Below are 17,010 nucleotides of genomic sequence, written 5' to 3'. Positions count from 1 at the left end.
TTACTTAAATATCTGCACATCTCCAGATAAAACAGTTCTTTGTCTAGCAACGAAGTAAGGGCTATTTTTATTACATATTCATTTCTAATTAATTTGTGTGCAATGATAAGCTTAATTAACAACATATGTTTACTTGATATTAAAAGTTTATTTACTATTTGAAAGTCTTAAATTTTCATAACATTTTAAATGAAGCTTTGAACTGTTTTCATAAATCAAAGTGTATTTCAACATGCCAAGTTCATTTTTACCAGTCAAAACAACAGTGTGATAATATTTAAAAACACAGAAAAAAGTTAAATACTGGTAAAGATGCAATAGAATAAGATTGTCCACAATATTTTAAAGGAGTCCCTGTACTGACTGAAAAATTAAACAGAATTCAATAAAAAATATAAAGTCCTCTTTAATTTAAAAAACTAAAATATTCCATGAGAGGATAATAAAACACTTTAAAGTATAAATCAGATACAAACATTACCAAACATCATTTTCTGTCACAAAACATTAATTTTATAAAGAGAAGCAATAAAAAAGAACACTATCAATAATTCCCATTTTACGCATTTTTCCAACTTTCATGAAATGTTTCATTTATATAGAGATATAATAAAAACAAAATTTTCAATAAATTTTTACAGCCATTATTTATCTTTCATGAAACAGATGACCACAATCAAATATTTTGGTACTGACAAAGGACTGCATAAATCTGAGGTAATTCCATTGTGTCAGATGTTAAGAAAACCTATTCAAAAAGAGGATGATTTTTTTACACAAGTTCTTCCAACTATCACAGAATTTTAAGCACTTTTTTAAACTTGTAAAAACTATATTGCGCTATTTATTCAGACAATTTATCATAAATGGGAATGATATTATTTGCTGGCCGTTAACTTTTTTTTTCATGAAAAACAAGAAATAAAAATATTGTTGAAAACACTATCACTGTAATAGCAAAACAAATTCACCAACACTGTTCTCCATAAATAGCAACTTAAAACTTAAATAGTTTTACTCATAAAGACTGAATAGTGTGTCATAAAGTCAAACATGTAAATAATAATTTGGGTAAAGCAAAAGTTTGCAATTTGTTAAAAAATTAGCCATTGTCAAATTTCTCATTGAAAGATTTAGTAGCCCATGACCTTACAACACAACAAGATTTCACAAAGTGTAATTTGTATTTTGTATATCAGCAGCTTATAAAAGTCCTAAGATATGTTAAATATCCACTTTAAAAACAACACAGAAATTTATAATCAGAACACCAATATCTTATACTTAAGTTATGTATCAAAAAGAAAAAACAAAGCCATTTGTTGGTTCCTGACCTGAAACAATCTGCACATGCTTATTAACTTACATTTTATATTGTTATACAAGTACAAAAGTAAATGGCCGTGTTTCAATAAACAATATCAACAGCTGGACAGTGCAATCTTTTGTAACCATGTAAAGTGTGGTAAACCATGTAAAGTGTGGTACTTTTTATGTTCTTATATCAAAACATCGATCCTGTCTTATTGATACAAAGCTGCTCATCAGAATATACTTGCTCCAAAACCAAAACATTGTTTAATACGTTCCCAATAATTTACTCCTCCAGCCTTCCAATGTTTTCTCATACTCTTTTGCTGGTACACCAGTTTGTTTAAGTTTTAACAACGTATTGCATCCTTTGCTTCAAACTCTAAAGTCACCTCCGAGAAATGGGCATCGGCCAAGTTTTTTAACCGCCATCTTTTCACTATCTTTTTATTTCGGCTCCTGCAAAACAATATGGATGAGTTTTAATCATCTAACATCGCAATGTCATTATCAATCTATTTCTCTTAGTTTGGTATCAAGTCGCATCAACACTACAACGGTCATGTGATTTTTTCTGGTGGATGGCAACCTTACATGACCTCACGTGTTTCAGATATGTGCAGGTCTCCAGTAAAATTACCAGCCTTCAGTAAGCTAACTGACATTATATTATAAATCTTAATATCAAACCTTTTAACATTTTGAAACTTATTTTAAAATAAAAATGCCTTATGAAATTTTCATTTATTTCATACAACTTGTTTGGGTCTATTTTTCATTTATGAAATATCATTTATTTACTTAGGAAGAAATATATCAATACAAATTAACTTACCGTAAAATTCCTAATAAACGCCCCTCCCCTAATAAAGGCCCCCCTCCAGGCCTTTTGATAGGGAAAACAATCTACTCATCAGTGCTGAACTCATAATTAAAGCCATAATTTTATTCAAATCATTCAGAATCCATAGTATTTTATAGTAAACACAAATATGTATAATATGAACTTTAAAACCTTAACATTTTTTAATGTCATTACCAACACTTGCTTACACTAAATGTATTTATAGTGATTTTTTTATTTAGGAAAAACTGTGTTGTAATAATAGCCCCCCTTTTGGAAAATGTTTAGCCCCCGGGGGCGTTTATTAGGAATTTTACGGTAAGCATTTTTCCAGTGAAAAGATTTATGAAATTCATATCAATGTAAAATCAGCAGATACTTTCAATGTAGATGTATACAATAGTGTGAACTAAAGGTGGAAAGTGGTTAAGGTGTCTCCATCTCAACAAGAGGATAACAACTTCCATGTTTCCATGACACCAATACTGGTCAGTTCCAGGAAGCAGACTCCATAGTAATTCAAATAAGATTTTTTTTAAAAATAAACAATTGAAGTTCAATCAATTTTAAACCAAAGAAATGCATAAAAAATTTCACTTACCAATTCTACAAATCCGCCAGTGACAAAACCGTTCATTAAGGAAATTCTACCTCCTTTCTCTACCTCATAAACAGCTGGACTTCCAGTAAATGCTTGGACCATCTGAAAACAATAAATGTCTCAATTACAAATACAATTTACAGTACAAATGTATATGAAAATAAGTCTTAATCTGAAACAAGAGCACTGCATGCGGTGTCAATGCTCATCTGTTAAAAAAAAACAACAAACAAGACTGCATTTGAGAAAAATGCTATGCCACCGCATGGTTCAAATTTCATAGCTGTACATCAAAGGACAAGAAAGTAGGTCACATCATCAAAATCTAGGTCAAAGTTCAATTTTACAACTAAAACTGTGTACATGGTCAAAATGTCATTGCTGTACGTCAAAGGACAAGAAAGTAGGTCACTGTCCCCTTGGGCAAGGCATAATTTTGACCCAAGGGTTTAATAACAATCTTGATACAGGTCCACCAAACAACATTTCAAGTCAAATATCTAAGCTATAGCTTTCTCCCATTCAGAAAACGTTTGTTTTATTTTCTGTTTTTACTACGTGTACATAATGAGAATCACTGCCCCCGGGCAGGGCCAATTTTTGACATTTGAACAACTTTGGTAGAGGACCTATAGATGATATTATATATCAAACATCAGAGCTCTATGCCTTGAACCTTCAGACAAAAATTATTTTTTTTCACTCTATGTACATAATGAAAATCAATGACCCCGGGGCGGAACCAATTTTGACCCCTGGGCTATAATTTGAACAATCTTGCTAGAGGTTCACTACACTATGTTTCATGCAAAATATCTTAACTCTTTCCTTTGTAAATTTAGAGAAGATGATTTTTTAAGTTTTAACTATATACATATAAGATAGACCTATGGCTCCCAGGGGCGGGGCTAATTTTGACACAAGAGGCAAAATTTGAACAACTTTGGTAGAGTACCTTTAGATGATATTATTTAACAAATATTAAAGCTCTAAGCCTTGTACCTTCAGACAATAAGATTTTTTTATTTTTTACTATATGTATATATTGAAATCAATGACCCCCAGGGCGGGGGCAATTTTGACCCCAGGGCTATAATTTGAACAATCTTGCTAGAGGCTTACAACACAATGTTTCATGCAAAATATCTAACCTCTAGCATTTGTCAATTGCTGGAAGAATTTTTTTTAAGTTTTTACTATATACATATAAGGAAAACCAATGACCCCTGGGGTGGGGCCAATTTTGACCCCAGGGCTATAATTTGAACAATCTGGGTAGAGGTCTACCAGACAATGCCTTATGCAAAATATCTAAGCTCTAGGCCTTTTGGGTCTTTACAAGATTTTTTAAATTTATTCTTATAATTCCTTTTGGTTGCCATGGCAACCAGATTTCTGCATGGAATGAAATTCTTTGAACAACTTTGGAAGCCCTTCACCCAAGGAACAATCCTGCCTTGGACTAGTGGTTTTTCACAAGAAGATTTTTTAAGTTCACTATATAATCTATATAACACACACACAAACACACACACACACACGCATACACACAGATGAATCGCTATATGCCACCGCATCGCAGATGCTGCGGTGGCATAAAAACACATTTTTGACAAAAATTCTACGTTAAAATTTAGCCACTTGTCTGAAAACTGCCTCATGTCATGATAAGCCAATATTCCAAGATTCATATTGATACCTTTGAAATTATTTTTAAGTTATGGCAAATATTAAAGTTTTTGCATGATGATGATCCAGCAGTGATCATTAATAGCTCGACTTCTTCTTCGAAACAGACCAGCTGAGAATAAAATGTGAAAAGGAACATACAAAATTCATTTGCATTATAGCAGAAATGATTTCTGACACAGAATATAGATTAAGGATTTATATCTGTTAGAATTGTGTGTTAATGTTTACAGGACAAGTTTAGATCAGCAACACAAAAGACAGAAATAAATTTGCAAGTGCAGCTTTCTTTGGTGGAAGATGATCAAAGCTGTCTCCATACATTATATTAGAAAACACTTAGGACATTTGGGTAGTGTAGAAATTCGTATAGGATACAGGTTTATAGATAGATTAAAATTTTGAAATATTTCATACCCCTTTTTCTGTAAAAACTCTATATAAATCTTGTGGCGTGCAGACAAATTCCTCTTGTGTAGTCAATGTCTTTGTAGCAATTTTTCACCAAACTGACTCACTCTGTGCTGGGGTATTGTTACTTATCACCATTTTATTCATCTCTACTTTAGCATTTATCTGAAATATCAGAATCAAAAGAACATGTTAACTTTGTGCAAATACACTAATATCTGATATATATCTGGTATATGTTAGTCAAATTTTGATACTCAAAATAGATTTAGTCTAATTTCCAGTTTATTTCAACATTTAGTTTTGAGATGGTAAAAAATGTAATCTTTTAAAAAACCTTGTTACAATTCAGTAAGTTAAGGTATTGTCACAAACTGTCAATCATATAAAATATTTCATAGCCATTACGGAGGAGGAAGATGCTGTGTGCCCTATATTACACTTATCTGACACACAGCTGACACTAGTAGAACCACCAACCTTTCATTATTTAGACAGGGGCACATTTTATTCATAATAACTTGAATGATTCCTACATTTGCTTTCAGTCCAATTGAAGCTATTTAAATTAATTTAAATTCATATTTATATAATAATATCAAATTATGTTTTATCTATATAAATAACAAAAAACAACAGCATTACCACTTCTTCAGTAGTAACTTTCTTCTTCTCATCTTTTGTTGGTAGTATCACATTATGGCTATATTCTGTAAGATATAAAACATTTGTTGTTACGTCTATAAAAAATAAAGTAAATGTAAATTCAAAAACAACAAGAGGGCCATGATGGCCCTGAGGTCGCTCACCTGTATATAGCCCCCCCCCCCCCCCGGGGCCAATTTTTACCCAAGGGCTTTTATTTGTTCATTTGAACAGACTTGGTAGACACCCATAAGATGTTTCATGCTAAACATCTAAGTTCTAGCTCATTGGGTTTTTTAAAAGAAGATTTTTTAAGTTTTTACTATACACATATAGTTAAAAACAATGACACCCCTGGGGCAGGGCCAGTTTTGACCCCCGGGCTTTAATTTGTAGATATTTACTTATAGATGTTTCATGCCAAATATCTTAGCTCTAGCTCTTTGGGTTCTTTAAAAGAAGATTTTTTAAGTTTTTACTATATGCATATAGGGAAAATCTATGACCCCCTGGGGCAGGGCCAATTTTGACCTCAGGGCTTTTATTTGAACAAACTTGGTAGACACTCATTAGAAGATGTTTCATGCTAAATATCTTAGCTCTAGCTCTTTGGGTTCTTTAAAAGAAGACTTTTTAAGTTTTTACTATATGCATATAGGGAAAATCAATGACCCCCTGGGGCGGGGCCAATTTTGACCCCAGGGCTTTTAACTGAACAAACTTGGTAGACATTCATTAGAAGATGTTTCATGCCAAATATCTAAGCTCTAGCTCTTACAGTTCTTTAAAAGAAGATTTTTTAAGTTTTTACTATATGCATATAGGGAAAATCAATGACCCCCCTGGGCGGGGCCAATTTTGACCCCAGGGCTTTTATTTGAACAAACTTGGTAGACACTCACTAGAAGATGTTTCATGCCAAATATCTTAGCTCTAGCTCTTTGGGTTCTTTAAAAGAAGATTTTTTAAGTTTTTACTATATGCATATAGGGAAAATCTATGACCCCCTGGGGCAGGGCCAATTTTGACCTCAGGGCTTTTATTTGAACAAACTTGGTAGACACTCATTAGAAGATGTTTGATGCTAAATATCTTAGCTCTAGCTCTTTGGGTTCTTTAAAAGAAGATTTTTTAAGTTTTCACTATATGCATATAGGGAAAATCAATGACCCCCTGGGGCGGGGCCAATTTTGACCCCAGGGCTTTTATTTGAAGAAACTTGGTAGACATTCATTAGAAGATGTTTCATGCCAAATATCTAAGCTCTAGCTCTTACAGTTCTTTAAAAGAAGATTTTTTAAGTTTTTTACTATATGCATATAGGGAAAATAAATGACCCCCCTGGGCGGGGCCAATTTTGACCCCAGGGCTTTTATTTGAACAAACTTGGTAGACACTCTTTAGAAGATGTTTCATGCCAAATATCTAAGCTCTAGCTCTTACAGTTTCTTTAAAAGAAGATATTTAAAGATTTTTCTTTCGGTTGCCATGGCAACCAGAGTTCTGCATGGAATTAAATTCTTTGAACAATTTTTAAAGGTGACCACCAAAGGAACATTCCTGTGAAGTTTGGATGAAACTGGCTCAGTGGTTTATGAGGAGATGTCATTTAAAGCAGAAGTTTACGGACGGCAGACGACGGACGGACGGACACCGGACGAAAAGCGATCACAAAAGCTCACCCTGTCACTTTGTGACAGGTGAGCTAAAAATTGGAACCTTTGGCCACCAGTATTGTGCTAGGTTCTATACTGTTGGTAGCTCAATTTTTATATTTGACATCAAAACCCTTAACACTTTAAAATGGCATTTTTCAAAATCAAAGGTGGGCGAACATATTACAGCAGTTTAAATGTTAAAGGCCTTGCAGATTTGCCTGCAGAAGCATACATAAACATTTTGTCCTGCTTAATATCTAGTACAGTCTCTAGTTTGGTCATCATAGCATCAAAAAATAGAGTTGCAAACCAGTTTAAATCATAAAAGTTCCTCATAAAATCCAAAGTCCCTGGAGGGGTTTGAACGTTGGACTGCAAAAGTTGCAAACTGGCTCTGATGACAGTCTGTTATCTGCACTAGTGCTTTAGTGGTAAGATAGTTGTACGCAATTATTTTACTTTTCTCTTTAAAGAAGCAACTTTAGCATGTGTCTCCTTTACATGTATATAATTTTAAAGAGTTTACAGTAATTACTACACCAACATCACAGAATACTTTCTTTAGAATAGTCAAAATACAAATGAGTAAAGAGACCTACCTTCTTTTAAAGTTTTAATATATTTAGCAAATTGTTGCTGCATTATACCAGTGCCCACTGTTCTCATAATTTCCTTTAGTTTAGGTCCATCACCAGTTGTCTTATCAACAGTAAATGTTACCTACAAGTAAATCAAACATTTTGTATGTCATATTATCATCTGCTAGAATAAATGAAGTTAATCTGGCTTGCAAAAACCAACAGAAGATTTTTATTTCATTTTTTCTTCTTTTTTTTCTTCTTTTTTTTTTGGGGGGGGGGGGGGGGGGGTGTTTAGATTTTTACGTTACACCAACACAGCAACATAGGTCATATGGTGACTTTCAGCTTTACAAGTGGAGGAAGACCTCAGGTTCCCTTGCATGCATTATTTAAGGCACATACAGACACCTAATTAGAACCACTAATGTTCCGTAAGCTAACTGGATAGCTTCCTCATATGAAAGATTCCGAAGTCCCTGTCCGAATTCAGACAGCAGTGATGATTTCAATCAATAAATGCCTCAATGTGTAATGGGTGTCGATAAGTAATTGGTATTAATCAGTAATAAGCATCAATAAGTAAAAGGTATAAATGAATCGTTAATATATTTTCTTTTTCAAAAACATAGTTAATTTTTGTTTAATAATGAATTTATTTGATCTTACATCAACTTCATCTGGTTCATTCTCTTCACTCAGATTTGGTACATCAAATTTGCCTTTATACTTCTTTTCACCTTCTTTCATTCTTCCTACAATAACAACATTAAAACTGATTAATTTTTACAAAATACAAGTTTCTAATATATTTTTTCAACTGTATTTAATGTACATTTTCTGTACTTTATGTAGTCAATATCTGAAGAGTTATCAAGTCTTCTGGTTTTTTGGGTGTTTTTTTTTTCAAATTCCATTAAACTTAGGAATAAATATAATAATACAAAAGAAAAGTAAGTGTCTTACTTCTTTTTTTTTGTATTTTTTATATAGTACACCTTCACGGTAGAAAGCAAAAACAATGAAAGTACATGTAAATCAAACAACTCATTTGCATCAATTTTCTTAGAACTTTTATTTTGAATCAATATGTGTAAATAATGCTGGTTCAATTTTAAAAGATGATTAACACACGTAAATCGGAAAAGAATTTTAAACTTACCTGACCATTCTCCTTTAATAACCCATTCATAGAAGAAGATAAGTTTAGCTTTTCTATTGTTGGCAGAGGCTTCTCCATCGATACTGGTAACTGATGTGATCTCACATTTAGCTGAAACAATTTGTGTATCATTAAAATCACTTTCATAATCTTCATCTTTCATCTTCCGATAAATTTCAGGCATGCAGGAGTGTTAATTACCAACCTTTACTTAATACTATTATAACTAATATGAATGCAATTTCCTGTGTATATATCCATGCCTGCTTTCCTGGAAAATTTCCTCAAATGAATATGTGCCTATGTAGTTCCTCTCGATATAATACAACATTGAGGGACAAATAATTTAAAGTCACATAACCACTCTGGTATAGGCCATCTCATAAATATCCAAGAAATGAAAGCAATTAGCTCATTAAATGATGGGTGATTTCAAACAGCGCAAACATTATTTATGAAAACATTTCTAACTCACCATCTGGTGTTTCTACCACAAGCCCAGTTAGTAATTCTTTAAATTTTTAATTTTTTTTGCCACCCCGTTCTTCTTTCTTTCCCGGGCAAAAAATAAAAAAGGAAATTATTTTAATCTGTTCTCAAATTTTAAAAAGTTAAACAATATTATGGTGTCTATACCATGTAACTTTTTGTGAGAAAACTGGTACAAATGATGGAGGAAGTTTTATTTTTCTGCCAAAACATTTTAATTTTCGGATAAAGTACTCACTCTAGCGAGGAAGACATAAAAAGAATGCTTCCTGGTAAAAATTATTTTTTAATTATTTTTGGCTGAAAGGGAAACCACATAAGTATTTGTTTAAATACGCTATTTTTCTTCCTATTTTATTTAAACAAATACTGATTTTAATTCCTTCCCAGCATTCTTTGTATCCGTTTGTGACTTCAAAGAAAGGTATGATCTAGGGATCGAAAATTCCACTTGTCCACTCGTATTATCATCTATGCTAGTCCAGTAGGACAAGTGGAAATTTACAGATGTAATTGAAAGCTAGAATTCTCAAAATCAGTTTGTTTACATCTAACAATGGAAAATCGGAAACAAAGCTTGTGTTTTAGGTTATGTATAATTTGCGCACTTTATAAAGCTCTAATTGCATTAATTGGATACAAGTGTGACTGGAATGTGCCTGACAATGCCCTATAAAGTACGTGATTTATACATAAACTAAAACACAAACTTTGCTTCTAGTTTTGGTACATTAAATTTATGTAAAGAAATTGATTATGAGAATTTTTAGCTGCTTTTGTATGGGGGAGGTTCTATTGCATCCACAAAGTTTATCTTGAAAATCAAGGCAAAAATGCAGGACGAGTAGCAAGGCACGCAGGACGAGTAGAAATTTGAAGAGTGGCTCTCAAAAGAATTTTCGATTCCTATGATCATATATTTATCAATTCGAAGAATTTATATATCTTGACAATTTAAATATTATCAGGGTTTTTCAAATAGAATGGTCTGGAATCGGACCAGTTTTACGAAAAAAAGATGTCTCAGCTGAGTCACGTGATTAGGTTAAATATTGACCGTGAAGGCGTGATCTGGCATAGTACATCACCGTTCAAACATCAAATTATTACATACTTTTTTGTTACACTGATCAAAAAAATTACTGAAAACAAATCCTGGGTACATAATATTATCAGTTTTTATATTAAAAAGGAACAAATTTATATATTTGCAATGAACTTTGGAATTTTTCGTTCCTGGTGTCAAGGTAAAAATCTACTGCTCATATTTGAAAATAGGTCCGAGTTTCATGAGCTTTTATTTTATTTAAGCATTGTTCAGTGACAAAATAGAAATTGATTTTACAGAGAAAAAAAGATATTTAATTGTTTCATGTGTCACGGTTCAGAACTGTTTACTATTTAGGGGAGAAGATGTGTAAGCGGGCTGATAGCTCAGTCGGTAGAGCCACGGAACAGTATTCCGAGGGTCCCGGGTTCTAGTACCGGTCAGGCTGCACATTTTTCTCACCCTGTGACATTTGGAGCCCAACGGATGACCGTGACAGATATAGCTCAGAGTATAATTTACATTGCTCTGTAACTCTGTTAAATTCGGGGACGAATTTCAATATAGCAGGGGAGTATGTCACGGTTCAGAACTGTTCACTATTTAGGGGAGAAGATGTGTAAGCGGCCAGATAGCTCAGTCGGTAGAGCTGCGGAACAGTATTCCGAGGGTCCCGGGTTCGAGTAAAGGTCAGGCTGCACATTTTTCTCACCCTGTGACACATGTTAAGATTTTATAATATTTCACAATGTTATTTACAAATATTTGATATTAAATTTGGTGCATTTTCAAAATGGCACCGTTAGTCAGCAAATATTATGAACAAGCAATCAATATTTTCATCAGATTATGGCTTTAAAAACATTATTTTCTGAAATATTTATCTTTTTACTCACAAGTTTAAAGATTTTTAAACATCATCATGTTGTTAGAATTTTCATTTTTGCTATTGTTTTTAATTTTCGCCCTTTTCTTGAACACATACATAATTTGTGTTCAGCAAACTATACAGAGTTTTACCAAGACATGTTTAATTGTAGCGAGAAGGATTTACATAGCGCGTTTCCAGACCATTCTATTTGGAAGACCCTGATATAAAGTATCTCGATTAATTTAATAATTAACAAGAAATAGAAACAGCATGCTTTCACATAATTACTTCAAATTCATGTATATGTCATTTTTGTTCATTTTTTTATAAACTGACATGTGGATTAAACTAATTAACCCTTTACCTCATATATAAGCGAAACAACGCACTTTCGACCCCCCCCCCCTTTTTTAGGCCTGAAATAGTGAAAAAATGTCCAATTTGGGCCCCAAACACATGTTTTCGTTTGAGAAATGTTGCTAAAAAAAGTGAGCACTTTTTCAGCGCCGCCCCCATGCAAAAGATACATCAGGGGGTTGCCAGAAGGGGGATGTGCCCCCTTCTGTTTGGGGGGTTTGAAGGGGACGGAGTCCCCCTCATCGCCAAGTAAATTTTGGACTTGTGAGAGGCTTAAAATGACCCCAGGTCGATCATAAGGTAACATGTAATCAACGCTGAAAAGCCTTTGACTCTATCTCAATCCCTTGAGAAGTTGCAGCACTTTGAAATAAATTTTGATGGAAAAAATCGAGGCAAAATAGTGATTTTTGGCAATTTTGAGATGTCCCCTCGCTGTCATGGTAACAGGAAATTTAAGACTGAGCATGTCGTTACTAAGGCAATGGTCCAGTCAACATTTGTGCCAAGTTTGATTAGTATTGAAGCATTTTTCATAGTTTCATAGCAGTTTGAACTTGTAAAAGGAGGCTTTTCAGTGAAAATGGCCAATTTTTCACAATATGCTCATGGGGGAAAGGGTTAAAACAGCTCAACACCTATTCTCACAAGATAGGCCCAAGTTGCATTGACCAAATGTTAAAAATTGAACTTGTTTTTTACCAAAGTTTTATGACATAGACGTTTATACAAATATGTGTCCGACATACTGGGAAAGTTTCATCACTCAAACTTGATTATTATCTGTAGAACAGTCACTGAAACAAATTCAGTACTTTTTCAAAATGTAATTTACGTTACATTAACTAAAAATAAATGGATGGTCATATTAAAATTATTTTGATATATACTATCAATGCATTTGATACAAATAGTCACTTCGATAAATAATTTGTCAAAGTAACATTACATATTTTATACACAGGTCTTTATAAAACTGTACACCAAGCTTTAACTTTCTCATTTATTTTAGGTTGAGTATTTCTGGAAAATATGTTCATCAGTAAAAATAGCTACATAAACAAACTCATAGTTGTACTTATTTTGTTGATTTTAATATGAAATATAAGCACAAAATATTAAGATACAACAGTATTTCACTTTAAAATATATTTTATATGCAGCATACGCCAATACAAACAAAACTATGAAATGGTAACGTAAATTACAAAGTATGCAGCTTTAACTGGGCATCAGCATAAACTTTAAAATTAAAAGTAAAATGACATCTATGTTTCATTTCTGGCTATTAATGCATCTTAGATGTAATTATCAGTAACAAGTTAGTCGACTGAGATATTATAATGAAAGGTATATGCTCAAACATATTCAATTATCAATTTCTTTAAAAAACTCATAAGGACGCAAAGTACCTCGTGGATGCCATTAAGTTATATCTTTTTATCATATATTTATATAATATAACAAAGACTATGACTGGGTTTTAAAAAGTAACTTTAATACCAAAAATAACAAATGAACAAAATAAAATAATTGACCAGTTATGGTAACGTAGATTACCTCATATTCAAGGATGTCAATATATGTTTCAACATGTTCAACAATAAAATGTTGTTATTGCAAAAGAAAATCAATAAATTCTTAAATTGAAATGGAAAAGTCTGATCAAATGCATAAGAAAATATATTTTTTACTCTCTCTTCAACATGATGTTTATTTAAATAATAATAATAAAAAAAAACAAAAACAAAAAACAAAAAAAAAAAAACCACCAACAACAAAAAAATAAACAACAAAAACCGGCTTTGTTAGAAACATTGAATAATTTCTTTAACGTAACGTGGCCTTCAGTTTTTATGAAGATTTTATATGTTTCAATATAAAAGTCAAATAAAAAAAGAAAATGGTGGAAAATCATACTTGCCATCATTTAAATACAGAAACAATAATGAAACTCCTCGATACATCTAATCTACCTGTCTGCTATCTATTTGTAAATAAGTAAAGCGTGCGATTCGTTTTCTGATTTTCTTATTATTAGAAACGAACATCACCGGTGTTCTTTAAAATTCAATATATCTTTAGACACTGTTTTAAAGTAGTTCTTACAGTGATATGTTACACTTTTGTAAGATTAAATAAATGAAATACTTAATTAGAAACTAAAAATATTTTTTGAACAGAATAATAAAGCTGGAGGCCGCTTTAAATGAATCTAATCTGCCCACAACAACTAACTTTGGATGACTCATCTATGCATATAAAAACATCTTTAAAATTGACACAAATCTTGTTGTCATTGTTTGACCATTTGCATTTGAAAGTTGGTGCTTTGACCCTTTTACATTTAAGTTTTTGCTAGTATGAAACAAGAAAATCGTCAACTCCTCAATCAGTTCAAGGAACCAATATGCTTAACTACTATTTTCCTGTTTGCTGGTGCTTGAACCTACACCATTTTCATCATGGACAATTATTTTGTCTTCATTTTGAACACAACCAGGCCAATTAATTTATTAACTTGTATTTGATGCTCAAGCTCTTTCATTCTGTGTCAATTTCTGGATACTTTATCTCTGGTCGTTAAAGCCCCTTTTTATATTTTCACTGTCGAAGCTGAGTATGATTTTGTTCTTTTTTGCTCTCTTTCAAGGTAGTTTACTCCTTAAAATAACTTTTTGCCTCCCACAAGAGGTTCGCTGTATTTCAGCCTGGGCTATACCCATACTTGCTGAAACAAAAAAAAGTAATCTATGTTACTTATTTTGTAATCAACGTTACCATTTTCAGAAACTATTTATTTATGCCTAAATATCAGTTTTTCCTCCAGGAACAAGCAGTTTTATTACATTTAAATACTATATTATGATCCACGGTATAGGAACATGTCAAATATTTGGAGAAGAACTACCTTTGGTGTTGCAGATATCACAAGTTGATATTTTCGTAATCTTCGTTACCAACATTGGTATCACATTTGTTACACCTTTTTAAAATATTAGATGATCTGGTATAACACATATAACATACAAGCATCTGTGTAGATCTGTTATGATGAAAATTTATGAACAAAATATTTTGGTAAGCAAAAATGGAGACCAAGAAAGGAAAGGATTTGTTACAAACTTAGTGGGCTATGTAACTAATATTTGCAATATATGTTTGAATTTATAAATGCATCAGATCAATTTTATTAGAATTTAAGATGTATTATTCAATTATAATCTTAAAACTACAATAAAAAACAACATTTTTTTACTTACCCTGTATTGTTTTGCTGAAGATAACTGGAACTCAGTAATATAGTGTTTCTGCGCGGAAATTGCAAATGCAAATGGCGGAATAAGTGGCAAATTTGAAATAAAGGGAAACAAACTATGTGTATATTGATCTAGAAGTTTATATTACGGAACCTTGAAACAGTTTTAACATTATCTCGGACATGAAAATCAAATTATTTGCCGAAATTGAAAAACAGTGGTAACGTTGATTACATCTCGTAGATTACATCTTTATTGTCACGAGCATGATTTTTTTTACATACAATTAACTTTTACAAAATATAAAGTATTGAATGTTTAACAAGTCTATTCTAATTGATAATAGTCTGTTAAGAGCACCCTATGCTACAATATTTGAGTAATAGCAGTAACGTAGATTACAGTCTTAACTTTACTTTACAAATATAAAGTTTGTGATTCTGGTGTAAATTTTTTTTTATGAAATAAGTTAATCATTGTATTGCATTTCGTTTATACTATGTTTTGTTAGTATTAACATCTGTTTAAACACCTTTTAATGTGTTTATTGCCTGTGCTTTTTTGTTCGCAAACTAAGTAACGTAGATTACATTGGGTTTGGAGACAAGAAAGTTTTGTTTCAAAACGAAAAATGCAAAGAGCTTTACTCAGAATTTATTTCAAATGTCAAACTTCAATATATCATCAAACAAAAAAATAAAAAAATATGTTCAGTTTTGACAAATTGATGCAGCACTTGTGTGTTAAATCATGTAACCCTTTACGGAGACAGCGTATTTTTCTTTTAAATTGATATCATTTGTTCATTTCTTTTTTCTAAATACCAGTTTCTGACATATATTGTGTATATGAGTTAAAGGTAGGAACCATGTAATGTTGAAAAAAATAACAAAACTCAACTGTATAAGTGTATATGTTTTTAACTTTCGTTAAGAGACATTCAAATTTCAAACTTGGGCCTATCTTGTGAGAATAGGTGTCAAACCTACTCCAGTGTTTTCACGTGATTTCTACTTTATTTTCTTTTTTACCTCATAGATATTATTACTTGATCTATGTTAAAAATCTTTAAATGAAGCCATTAATACTGCAAACAAATCTATTTTTTTAAATATAGTCTCATCACAATTGATGAATCAGTGTTAATCTGTTTATCCAACAACACATACAAAAATTATCTATTTAAAACTAAAAGACCGGTGAATTACGTGCACACATACCAATGCCAATTATTGACATTTTGGCATCAGGTCGTTCCTCAACAATCAACGAGGATCTCCCTTCTCCCCATTTCGCCATTCTCCTACTGTGATTATATTTCTCAGATCTTTAAAAAGGGAAGATCTATTGTTCAGTTGTTTATATAGTTTCACAACAAAATCACGTTTTTCTCGAAATTTCCGTCTAAATTTTGTATTGCTTACAACAATGAAAATAAATCATAAATCCTTTACCATACAATTGCATCGTTATGACTAAAAACACGTAACGGTCTTTCTATCTATCTATCTTCCGTTAATTAATATCAAACCCTCGCGGGAACGTAGACATTTTTTTTTTTTTTTCTGTGCGTCAAAAACCGCAAGAAAGTTTAAAGAGTTGTTTAAAAGAGATAAAAGAATATTTTAAAATGTTAAAAACAGGAGCTTAGAAACTAGGGTGATACATGTTTTGATGCAAGCTATCGCTGCACTGAACTGCTCTGGGTAGGGAGTAGGGCAACTGCAGGGGGTAGGTGGTTCCAGTGGTATACCGTCCTAGAAAAAAAATGAGAATTTATAATAGTCTGAATTGCTGTGAATAAACCTATAACATAAGGGATGGCCATGTCATGATATTCGGAACAGGGGTGTTAAATATTCTTCTATAGGGATAGCAATCAGACCATGTTGAATCTAATAGAGAAGGGATAACCTAGCATCTATACGTCGACTGAGTTCCAGTTTTCGAAGGTTAAGGGAGTGAAGCATGTCTGTGAATGCTAGAGGTCTGACCATAGTCTAGCTTAATCCACCGGACCTCTCATTCCATAGTTATGTATTTACAGCATACTTGCATGATCATGGCTGACCTTGTCGAAAGCCTT

The 17,010-nt window shown here is 32.3% G+C and overlaps 1 pseudogene; it reads right to left on the bottom strand.

Moving 5' to 3' along the window:
- Nucleotides 1-920: 920 nt before the first annotated feature.
- On the bottom strand, nt 921-16,360 carry LOC132728525 (activator of 90 kDa heat shock protein ATPase homolog 1-like; annotated as a pseudogene).
- Nucleotides 16,361-17,010: the final 650 nt, after the last annotated feature.

Source organism: Ruditapes philippinarum, unplaced genomic scaffold (genome assembly GCF_026571515.1).
Source record: "Ruditapes philippinarum isolate M1 unplaced genomic scaffold, ASM2657151v2 ctg16441_1_1_1_1, whole genome shotgun sequence".
Lineage (NCBI taxonomy): Eukaryota > Metazoa > Mollusca > Bivalvia > Venerida > Veneridae > Ruditapes > Ruditapes philippinarum.
Note: the sequence above shows the minus strand (reverse complement) of the source record. Positions and strands in the feature narration are given on the sequence as shown.